This window comes from Aulonocara stuartgranti (genome assembly GCF_965226115.1).
Source record: "Aulonocara stuartgranti genome assembly, chromosome: 23".
Taxonomy (NCBI): Eukaryota; Metazoa; Chordata; class Actinopteri; order Cichliformes; family Cichlidae; genus Aulonocara; species Aulonocara stuartgranti.
In genome coordinates this window covers 35,300,603-35,313,763 of record NC_138958.1, presented here as the reverse complement: position 1 = coordinate 35,313,763, position 13,161 = coordinate 35,300,603, and positions in this window count along the sequence as shown.

The following is a 13,161-nucleotide window of genomic DNA, read 5'->3' as shown; positions in this document are numbered from 1 at the left end:
TGAAACAGACTTTCTTTCTCTCTCCATCCATCCTTTCTCCCTCCTACTCTCTCCCACGCTCCCTCCATCGCTCACCATGCTGCTGATGAATTAAAAGAAAGTATGTCAGTTGGCAGGCAGGGAGGGGAGACGAGAAAGAAGACATCAGAAAGAATTCATTCATTGAGTTAGTTTTTCCAACATAAACACAGGGTCTGACTGCTCAGTGCCTCACAAGTTTTTAAGGTCTGAAGGGAGTTATTTGGGTCAGCTGTCAGGGCTAAGAACTCACCTGAATCTGTACACTTTGCACTTTCCGTTTGGGCTGACACAAATGTATCAGGATATTTCATTTTTACATCGGAACAACTTGGCCTCCGTTCATGGCCTGGCTCGTTTTTAGCAAACAGCTGAAAACGCATCTACTGGAAGCAGAAAGGTCTAGCTGTTGCTATGTGACTGCTGAAGGCTTGTACAAGAGTACAATGCAGCATTGCTAAATGTTGAAATGTCTTTGTGAGTGCAACAGCACAACAAGCTCTTATTAAAATATGTGTGAATGTGTGTGTGAATGGGTGGATGACTGGATATGTAAAGCGCTTTGGGGTCCTTAGGGACTAGTAAAGCGCTATATAAATACAGGCCATTTACCATTTAAAATACCAGGTTTAAAAATTCATTAAATTTTTGAATAGTGAAAATTAGGTAATGGTAGCTTCCCAAACAGCCTGCTCAAAGTCTGAATAAAATAACTTCTACATGTTTTAAAGCAACTTTTTTCTTAGCTGCACATTGATGAAAGTTAGGGTTAAACTCATTTAAAACCTTTTATGGAATTTTTCCCAATTTGACATACTTAAAACAGAAGAAATATAATGCAAAAATGTTCCTAAGAGAGTTGATCTGAAAGAAATAAATACATTCTACAAGTATACCTATTTAGCATGTGGCTAAAATGCTACCTACCCTTTACCCTTCAAATATTTTCATATGGAGGAAAAAAAACAGCATTAAAAAAAAGTAAGTAAAACCAAATCACCATTCAGAGAAAAGTGAGCCATGCCAAATGCTAATTAGCCGAATCAGGAGAGTAACAATAACTGTGATCTAACTTTATCTGACGCTAGTGGAGATTAATGTGGTAAAGCTCCTTTAAATCTCATATACAGTGTCTATTAAAGATTTATTCATGCAATAAACTTTTTTGTTTGGTTGGTTCCTTAATGGAAAAAGCCCACAGCATCTGTTCTTGTTGTCAATACCAACCGATGTCTATGATCCAGAGTAGGACCGGGCGATATGACCCAAAATTCATATCTCGATATTCTTTAGCTAGATGGCAATATACGATATATATCTCGATATTTTTTAAAGTCATAAAGTAAGAACAAAAAGAGAGTTCTTAGTCAAAGCTGTGTCCCAAATCTCACACAGGCACTTTTACTAACATAAAGTGTGGATGTACAAGAAAAAATTACTCAGAAATAAATTATTAGCATTTATTAAATAATAATGCTCCATGAATAAAACAAAACAATGTTGTTTTTGTGCATAACAAAAAGCTCACAATTGTGCAGTCAAAATGTAAACTAAAAGACGCTGAGCATCTGCTCTGTTCCCAAGTTCTACTCTGTGGAGTTCCCCAAGGTTCCATCTTGGGACCCCCTCTGTTTAACATTTACATGCTCCCACTGGCACAGATTATAAAGAACAACAAAATAAACTATCATAGCTATGCAGATGACACACAAATATATATCACAATGTCACCAGGAGACCAAGGCCCTGTACAGGCTCTTGGTAAATGCATTGAGGAAATTAATGACTGGTTGTGCCAAATTTTTCTCCAGCTAAACAAAAACAAAACTGAGGTAATAGTCTTTGGTGCCAAAGAAAAACGATTACAGATCACCAGAGAACTTCAATCTATACACCTAAAAACCACAGACCAGGCGAGAAATTTGGGTGTAGTGATGGATGCAGACCTAAACTTAGAAAAACACATTAAGACAATAACAAAATCAGCTTACTATCACCTCAAAAATATTTCGAGGATAAAAGATCTGATGTCTCAACAGGACCTGGAAAAACTAGTCCATGCATTCATCTTTAGTAGGCTTGATTACTGTAACAGCATCTTTACAGGTCTACCTAAAAAATCAGTCAGACAACTACAGCTCATTCAGAACTCTGCTGCTCGAGTCCTCACTAAGACCAAAAAAGTGGACCACATCAGTCCAGCTCTGAGGTCTTTACACTGGCTGCCTGTCCGTCAGAGGATAGACTTTAAAGTTCTGATGCTGGCCTATAAAGCTCTGAATGGTTTAGGACCAAAATACATCAGTGACCTCCTGACCCAGTATGAACCTTCCAGATCCCTCAGGTCATCTGGATCCGGTCTTTTATCAGTTCCCAGAGTCAGAACCAGACACGGAGAAGCTGCATTCAGCTTTTATGCTCCTTATATCTGGAACAAACTCCCAGAAAGCCTCAGATCAGCTGAAACACTCAGTTTATTTAAATCCATGTTGAAGACTCACCTGTTCTCAGCTGCATTTGAATAAAGCACCAAATCCACACTTTTAAGCTTAAACTTCAAAACTTACATTTTAACTACTGATTTTATCTACTGTTCTGATTTTATCTGTTTTGATTTTACATACTGTTTTGTTTGTTTGTTTGTTTGTTTGTTTGTTATTTAGTTAGTTTGTTTGTTTGCTTGCTTGCTTGTTTTAATCAATTTTAAATCATGCTTTTTATTTGTTTTTGTTTCTAATGTCTCTGTAAAGCACTTTGAACCACCTTGTTGTTGAATTGTGCTATACAAATAAACTTGCCTTGCCTTGCCTTGCCTCTGTGACTGACAGCCTGGAGTTTGAAATCCTCTTTGTAACCATGTCTCTTAACAGGTGCCATTTGTGGTCCTTATATGCACACAGTACAGTAATATTACCTTGAAGCAGAGCACGTGGCTCCTCGGTAGCCGTGATGCTCCAACAATCCATCAAGCAGTGCAGCTTCGTAGCTTACCAAAGTCGTACCAAAACATTTTTTGAAAGGTTTCTGAGCGCTGTGTACCACATAAAATTAGTTTGCGGTCAGTAAGCACAACCTGAATTCATACATAAGGCACACTGTCGATTTTTGAGAAAATGATAGGATTTTAGGCATCAATGCGTTAGCGCGGTTAGTTCATTAATGCATTGATGCCGTCCAGCCCCATGCACGGGGTGATCCGCGGTAACTCGTTAACAGAGATTTGCCCCGTTAATGCAGTTATGGCGTTAACGTCACGCTGACAGCACTAAAATAGTAATCTTCAAATGTTTTCTTTTTACCGACCAGCTCCTCTTTGATAGCTGCCGTGTCCATCTTGTTGTTGCCTGCAGGTGAAGCGATGGGGGAGTTGTGTTCAGTGAAGGAGAGAGGCGAGGCAGCGTAGAGACAAAAGTGTACTAAAGAGAGGCAAACTTGCAGCTCCACAAGTATAGTTATAACTAGAGATGGACCGATCCAATATTACGTATCGGTATCGGTCCGATACTGACCTAAATTACTGGATCGGATATCGGAGAAAAATAAAAAATGTAATCCGATCCATTAAATATCACGAAAGCACCTCACAAAACTTGCAACACGCTGTAACTCGCCTCAGAACGTTAGCACGTCGGAGCAGTATGCATCACGTGATAGAGCGGCTGTGGCATGCGGGACCTGTCGGTGGTCTGGATAGCATTTGGAGCTTCACTAGCAACCCGGCATTTCATCTCCGACAAAGTTATCCCGAGAGAAGTAAAGCAAGTGTGTAAGTCCATCTCTGAATGTTTGTAAAGCATTCCTGCTTTAAGCTTAACAAACGATATATGGAGCGACTGCCTCTTCTTGCTGCTACTTCAATCATGAAACTGCTTAATGATCAGCTGATCGGCTCTTCTGTCGCGAGTTTGTCTCTCTTGTTTGTTTTTGGCCCACTTTGCACCAGAAAGAGGAAACAACAGCTGAACAACAGCAGCACGTTTAAGCTTGATACGCTGTTGTTAGAATTTATTTTATATTACTTTCTACACCAGGATCTTTTTCTACGTAGCTGACGGCTGGTAACTGTGCAGGGGCGGATCTAGCAAAGTTTAGCCAGGGGGCCGATAGGGCATTAACAGGGAAAAGGGGGCACAAAGACATACTTTTCTTTCTTATTCTCATTTAAAATGTCTAGCTTTTAATAAATAATTATCCAAATCTTACACCCAAAGTTTTAATTTGATGTAAAATGAATAGAAGTCAATTACTGTATATAGTAACTATTAAGTCTAATATATATACCCTAGTAAGCTATAGTACTTTTTCCTTTGGGAAGGTACCATCTGTGCAGTCTGCAATTTTGTTGAAAAAAGATGTTGAATCTATTTAATATTTCTTGAAAAATAATTGATTTCTGTGCATTTTTTTTTTCACACTGCATCAAATTAAGGTTGATTACGTCGATTAAGCATCATGAGGTGGAGGGTGAGGGGTGGTTCCCTATTTTTTATTTATTTATTTTTTTTGTTGCTGGGAGTTGGAACCCTATTAGTTAGGTTGCTTAATATTTATGCTAAGTACTCTTTAAAATACCAGAATAGGGAGGATGGTGTAGGTTTAAGTTTATTAGATTGTTCAGTATTGCTGAACTATGAAATATTTTTTTTTTGCATACAGGTATAACAGAATAGCTTTAGTGTAGTTGTTGTTTTAAACTTGAGTATGAACTTATACAAAATGCAGCAAGATATTTTAAAAAACAGTTTTGTTGATTAAAAAACACTATATCGGATTCATATCGGTATCGGCAGATATCCAAATTTATGATATCGGTATCGGACATAAAGAAGTGGTATCGTGCCATCTCTAGTTATAACGTACCATAGACTATATCGATATAAACGATATTGTCACATCTCATATCTCGTATAAAAATATATCGATATATTTAAAAACTCGACATATTGCCGAGTCCTAATCCAGAGTGCATCTTAACTCAACACCACAGGCATTTCTGATTATTGATTATTACATTCTGATTATTGATTATTACATTCTGGAAGTGGCATAAATATAAGTGCTATTAACCCAATAAATCAAGAAAAATTAGCTTTACGTTTTTGGTGAAAAATACACAAATTTGTTCATGACAATTTAAGCAAGTAACACACTTTTGAATAAATTTCTAATAAACAAAGTGTGTGAAACTCAAGTTGGACTTGGACTTCTATTTTTTTTTTAAAAAATGGTCAATTCCTATATTACTGGGCTTTATGCAGAGCCCTTAAAAAAGTGGGTAGTCACTATGGCACTCTATATACAGTAGCTGCAGTATATCAATTAGGGAGCAATTGATTGCTAATCAAAATAAACTTAATAAATGTATTTCTTTAGCATCATCATTCGGTCAAAATTTTAAAATTACCCAATAATTAGATTTCCAATTATTGACAAGCCAGAATGCTTATGCATTGAACTATAGTGTTAAGTATGGTAAGCTGTATCTACTTAAAAATATGATATATCTCCAAGCACGGTAAGTATGCTGTGGCATCACATCTTGTTTTTTTTTACATAACTAGCACATTTCTTTCCTGCATTATTTTTTAGTACATGCTTCTTTTGTTGTATAATTTGGTGCTGTTGCAACCCCATTTCCCCACTGGGGTTATAAAACTTGTATCTTCTGTCTAATTCTTGACAAGGAAAAAAAAAAGTAATTAAATATTCATATTCTTTTCACTGCATTTATGAAAGTAATAAGTCTCTCAGTGCAGAGCTTCAGAGCAGCTCACACATAAATCTTTGCTTCAGGTCATACCCCATCCCCACCTGAAAATCAGCAAACCTTTGGAGACTTATTGCCTAAATGAAGGACTTAAGTTCCACAAGAGTTTGACAACATTCAACAACATGTGCCCTGAAAACCTGTACTACATTGTTCAGCAAGGGATCCAGATCCTTTTTTGTTCCCATTTGATGAAGTTTAATGGTCCTATTAGTCATTTTTTTCACATTTGAACTGCTTCTTTATTTATTTCTGAAGTATCCGGTCAATAAGATCAGAGTGAGTGATAGCAGAAGGGAGAACGGATGATGCCTCTGTTTTCTTTTGTTCCGATAACCTTTAGTTGACTTTTGCTTGATGGCCCTCTAGAGTGCTTTTTATTAGCAATTTTGGCATCTTGTTTGCCCGAGGTCATCTATCACAATATCCCTGTCAGATTCCAGAGTAAGAACAGCAATCCCTGATCTGTTTGGATGCTTTTAGAAAAAAAAAACCATAGGGCTGTGAAAGAATCTGACAAAGTTGAAGAGTAAAAAGTTTATTTTTGTCCTTTCAAAACTGAGTGCAGGGATGACCTGGGGGCCTGATATGCTAGAAACAATTTCACAAGAGGAGAAGACTCTTACAAATCTCAACTTCAGTTTCTTTGAGGCAAGGCAAGACCTGCACCACTGCGAGTAGGAAGTTAGCCAGGTAGTCACATCTGGATAAACAAATCGACTGGATTTGCTATTTATACCTACCAACGCTTCCAAAACCCTGCTGCAACACATAGTTGGAAGCTTGTTCAAAAGGCCAGCTCTCTTTGAGGAAAAATATATGTATTGCTATCAACAAGCAGTCCCACTCACATGCCTCCCACAAACTGCTGAACAGTAATTTCTTTTATGATAAACTGCAGTATATCTTGGGGTCAGAACCCTTATATATATTATAAAGACACCAGAGGAAAAAGAAAAATTCTAATTTCTCACACATACCCCAAGGGACTTATACTGTAGAGCGTTTGGAGCAAAGAAAGCCAACCTCAGCTTTTTCTCAAGTTATTGTACGTTATGATATAGCCAATGTGTATTTTCTTTACCTGAGACAAAAGGAAGGTCTTATACAATATACTAAAGAGGCCTAAAGTCCTCTCGGTCCTGATTTCCTCATGTGTATATGCTTTGATTTCAGTTTTGCATTTGAGTCCTGCATATTAAGGTCCTATCCTGCCTTGACTCACACAGCATTTTATGACACTTTAGTTATCATTAATCTCTAGCTCTTGTCCACAGTTTGTCTTTGGCCTGTCTCCCTCCTCTCACCTCCAACCAGTCGCAGCAGATGGCCGCCACTCCATGAGCCTGTTTCTGCCAGTTATTCCTTCCTGTTAAAATGGAGTTTTTCCTTCTCACTGTTGCCAAGTGCTTGATCATCAGGGGTCATCTGATTGTTGGGGTTTTCTCCCCATTATTTTAGAGTCTTCACCTTACAGTACAAGTGTCTTGAAGGGACTGCTGTTGCAGTTTGGTGCTATGAATCGAATCAACCCAATTCTTTATGAATAATAACTAAAGATTTAGACATTCACTTCTTTAATTATGAGACTTTACTGTTATCATACTTGAAACCGAGTTTTTTGGGTTTTCACAATCAAACTGCTGCAGTCACACTGACTTGATTAGAGTCTCCAGCTACATTTCATAGTATTAGCACAATAACTGAACTATTATGTCCATTAACCTTCACCTCTCCAGGTCAGAAATTGCTGGAAGGGGGCATGATTTCCTCTCTAATTAACTGCAAGTCTTGCTTAAACACTATTCCAGCACACTTGCATCACTGCTTCTCCCTTAATCTTTACCTTATTGTATACAAAAGCTCCTTAAGGAGACTGCTGTTGGAATATAAATGAAAGTCAATTCAGTTCAATTGAACACATCCTGCAACACTGAGAACATTTTTATTTTGCCGCAGACAGAAATGTTAGGGCATACAAACATATTATATTCAGATATAACTACAAGCACCTAGGGAAAACCCGTTCTCCTTGACGACAGCTAACATCCATGCCTATTTTTAGCTTCCAATTTTAGTTGAACAAAATAATTAAATTGAGAAGACTTCCCCATCTGTTTTCTCAGAAATATTGGTGCAGTGCCATTTTAAAAAAGTTTTGCATCCCTAAAATTTGGCATGTTTTCACATTACCTCATTCAACAAACTTTAGAACTATGTATGCATAAACAGTAGTGGGCCATGGAAACTGGAATCCAGCTTTGTGTTTTCCTGCTCTTCCTTTGAGCTGCCTGTTCCATAGGTATTAGACTTAAGTCAGTGAAAAATGATTCACTGCTTAGTTAAGGGTAAGCACATAACAGTATGTCTCAGAGGTATCTTTTTACAACTTGCTCCAAAGAAACTATATTATGAAATAGATAGACTAACCCTTGATGAGTTACATTGCTCAGATTACCTTTAAACACCCAGATGGCACATAAAAGTTATTTAAATGCAATGTATTATTTATACATGGTGTTCAACCTAGGTTTATTGTCTTTGAAGAAATGTTGTGCCAGCAGGTCTGTCTGAGCTGTGATCAAGTTTTGAGAGCCTTTGGAGCATTAAGATTTGATGCTGAATCTATGCCAGAAAAACTTAAACTCGGACTGACAGTACAAGTTTGTCTTTCAGCATTATAAGAAAACATGCAATCTGTGCTTTGAACACTCTGACCTGCAGGAATAACAACTTAATTTAGCTTGGAGAGAACCTTATTTTAGCATTTTTAAGGTAGCTAGCTAATCTACTAAAGATGCTACTATACACTTCAAGTCTGCTTGCCAATTCTTCCTATATCCAGGAACCTACGGTACTCTTGTAGATTATCACTCTGGCATGCATTCAGCAAGTTCATTTGACCATATGATGTATCCTAGTGTAAGTGGTCAATTACAATATAGATTTGAACTGAAAATGGAAAAAGACAGGAAACAAGTACCTTGTTGGAGCAAAATTGTCTGCTTCAAAACGAGATGTCATCCCCACCAATCTCTGGACTTGTTTCACTAGTTTCCCAAGTTTCTGTAAGGATTTCCCTAACTTTAGGAAGGTGCATTTTCTTGCTGTATGATGTATACAATACCAAGTACACAAGTACAATGTATATCATTTATTTGATGTTTTAACATGGAAATCTACCGAAAAAGGAAGAGAAACATACAGAGATATACAGTATAAATCTAAGCCTAAATACATTTTGTGGCAGCACAGAACATTTCACATTCCATTATGGGACCAAGGCCATACAACACCTGAAGTAGTCAATGACTTTTTTTTATTTTTTTATTTTATTTTTTAATATTTATTTATTTATTAGATGTAGGCTCACACGGCATTGTGTCATTTCTAAAATGAGCAGCTGACAGCTCTTATAAATGAGTTTGCAATAAATCTTTTTTTTCTTTTTAATTCTCCAAAGTTACGAATTGTAGTTGCATGCATGATAAACAGGTATCTAGAGTTGATAACACTTGCCTTCTTTTACTCGTAAACTGCGCTTTGTAGTTCAGTAATTTAAAAAAAAAAAAGATTCACACATTGACCAGTTGTAATGCCAGCACATCATCCAAAAGTAATTCAAAGCAAACCAGTTAGCTAGGAAGATCTTTTTAGACACGTGTTGTAAAAGGTTTTTTCTTTAGCTTCCATGTTCAGTCTTATTTACACTAGACTGAAGCTTCATCAACATTATATGGGTACAAATATTGTCCTTCAAACTACACAAAGCAGTTTGAATCTTCTTTGGACAGACTTATTTCATTACTTTTTTGCATTCATGCAAGATATTCCCAAACAATGCTCTGTGACCAAGACCAAAGTCAAAGACATTTTCTTTTACTGTGTGTTCATTGCAAAACAACATGTAGCGCAATTACATACAAAGTCTAGTCGATGACGATGTGGAGACAAATTTGTATCTGAGTGAAATAAAATTGTTTCCACATTACTGGAAATCACTTGATGATTGAGCAATATTTTCTAGATTTCCAAAAATATTTTGTAGTCTCCATTTGTGCTGGTAACACACCGTTGGGTAAAGTTTTTTTGGAAAGATTTCGCCTTCAAGGGGATGACATGTCCAATACCAGATGAACTACTTCACAGAGTTACCGTAGAACTTCTAATATATTTAAAAGCTTTTGCTAGCTGGAATTATATTACGATCAGGTAATGGTCCAGAATGAACAGGGCCCAAAAGTGCAAATTTTGTTTGTTCTTTTTGACTGGCTTATGACAAAAACATAATATTTCCATTTTTTATTTTTTTCACAGATTTCAGCAAAATATTACAGATACTGTATTTGCAAAATGTAATAAATAAATATCTGGGTTTATTTCTCTTGAAGCATAAGCATATGCAACTATTAAAACCATTTAGCGCCATTAGTTACAATTCCTATTGGAGACCATATTACACACACCCTCTGTTGTGCTTCTGACTGGACTGCTGATAATTTTAGTATAATACCATTATTATTGTTGTTATTATTATAATGTGAAGCAGAATGTCTGTTTTAGGTCATCTCTGGGGCAACTTTGTAGGGCTAGATGCTTGTTAGGTTGCATAAAAGCGTACATTTTTCTTAACTTTATGCCTAAGCAGACTTATGTATTATTTCGCTGCCATTTCTTTCTTGTACCCTGATCTTATTTGCCTCCAGGCCTGTATACACAGCAGAAAATGTGATTTGGGGTCACAAGAGCTCTATATTAATCAGTACTGAGGTCAATCCTTTTTCCAGTAAGCAAACTGAAATTGTGCAGAAACAATCCAAGTACAATACATTCAGTTCTTAGTCATATATCAACCTGTACAAAGAAAACTTGACTGATTGTATTCTGTCAACAAACTCAGTTATCAATAACCTTTTTTTTTTCTCTACATGTATTCTTGTACATGCACAAATAGTGGATGTATTCCATGTATCTGCAATTGATCAAGAATGCTTCAAATGTACATCCTCAAGTTATAACTGGTTGATGGCTCTGCGACCTTAGGTGGAATGGCACACAGTTTGTCAAAAGAGTCTGACAGTAGAGCTATTTTTAATCCAGAAAACTATTATATGTTGACATTTGTCCATAGTTGAGCAAGCAGCAAGAAAACAAATAATCTACCAATGCCATTCCTTTCAGTGGCTCCATATCCACTTTCCATCACACATGCACATGCACACACTAGTAAAGCACCATCTTTTTACTTTCTCACTCTATTCTATTTGTCACTCACAATGTAGGAATGGGTGTTACATTCTGATGGAAAAATTATGATCATGGCTCATTATCCTCTCCCTGAAGAATGGATCTGATACATTCAATACTAGTATGTGCTTTTGTTTACACGACAGATCAGTTATCTTGGTCCATCTTCGGGCTCTATGGAATCCATTTGCATCACTCAGTACAGCTGAACATACATACAGTGTCTTGAGTGGAGTTATTGGGTAGGAATGTCTTCCGAGTGCCCCACAAATGCTCAAAACTAAACGGATGCGTGAAACAGATCTGTTAGTTTAATTCTTTCTACTAAATTATGTTAATTGCCAGTATGACAATCACAAAAAGATCATTTTCATTTTGGGGTTGTACACGCAGGGATATATGAGATGTGAACAAAAACTTCTGGGAACAGGCTCCCGAAGAAAATCAAAATCCATACCAGAGTTTAATTTGGCTGAGCTACTGTTCAAGGTCATTTTCACAGCACATCTTAAACGTACGTGTGTGTGTATATATATATATATATATATATATATATATATCTCAAAGGACTAAAACATGGCACCATGGATGATCATTTTTGTCACCACTGGTTATGGGTGTCAAATATGGAGCTTTAATGTTAATGTTTTAGCGGTTGCCATGTTTGTTTCTGGAGCCAGAAATGAATGAATAAAAAGATGGAGTCCTAAGTTAGCAGCTAATGCCAGCTAGCTGGTTGTGTTCATAAATTATATTGGTTGAACTACTTGAAAGGTCTCTACCTCACAGCAAAGCATCAGATAACCAATTAAAATGCCTCAAAAAGGCACCATGAAGAAACCTACAGTGAAGCAGTCCAATTTAACGACTGAAAGAAGTAGATGAGGCCCCACAGAGTCCAATCACAAGAACTGACAGACAATGTGATCATTGGTTTGAGCCCAAAACAATTATCCAGGTAGGTGAATTATAAGAAAATTAGCCCCATTTAGTGTTGCTGATGAAGTGGCAAACTATTCATAGAGACCAAAAGACTTTTTTGTACTGCCGATTTGTGGTTTTTAATTTATTAAAGTTGGGCAATTTATTTAGGGGTGGCTGTAGAGTAGGCCTTCCACTAACTCACAATTTAGGTTGGTGGTTATATCCCTGGCTGCATTAACACAGTAGTTCAGAATAGACTCATTCCTGCCGCTTGCATCCACAGCTTGTGATCACAAGTGAGGGTAGGGACATAGATCAACTGGCGAACTGCTCCAGTGCGAGCACGAGATCCCCACCTCATAGAACCAACAGAACCACATCATCTGCAAAAAGCAGTGATGAGATTCTGAGGGCACCAAAGTGGAAGCTTTCTGCCACCTGGCTATGCCTAGAAATTCTGTCCTTAGGTGTACACTACGTACAATTGCCTGTACCATGACTGAGCGTGATTGTTGTCTTACACAACTGGTGACATACTGTCATCTCACATGCCTTGTAGATTTGTTAATTACCCAACACAGTGATTTTCATCGAAACACTTATTGTGGAGTAAGTATTGGAATTGTCATCACTGGTGACAGGGTTACTGTCATACATTTTGTTGGAATTCACTGGTTTTTGCAACAGGAATTTGTCCAGGGATCAGCCAGTCAATGCAGACCTCTATGGTAATGTCTTGAGGGATCAATGCAGAACATTTAGCACGGAACTACAAAAACTGTGGTGTGTCAGCACTAAGTGCATTCAAAATGCATGTTTTCTTGACAACATCAACACAAATCTGTTTGCTAGATTTGCTTCATCCAGATTATGTAAAAGAAAATCAATCTGAAATGTTGAGATACTTGAGTGGATCCAGTGAGCAATAGAGAAACACAGGACTTCTGTTAAGTGACCTTAAAATGCACTGTTAACAGTGAATGGTACGTGAGAAGATAACCTTGAACTAAAGTCTACTGAGCCAAATTTTAAATTTTCAGAGGCCCATCCCTGGAACTTTTTGATCCCACCTCTCATAGCTATATATAGATATATATATACATGTATATATACATATACACATTTATGTATATACACACCTATGAACTTATGTACAAAAAATGGGTCTTTTATTCTATTACCACAACGGAGATGGCGCAAAAGAA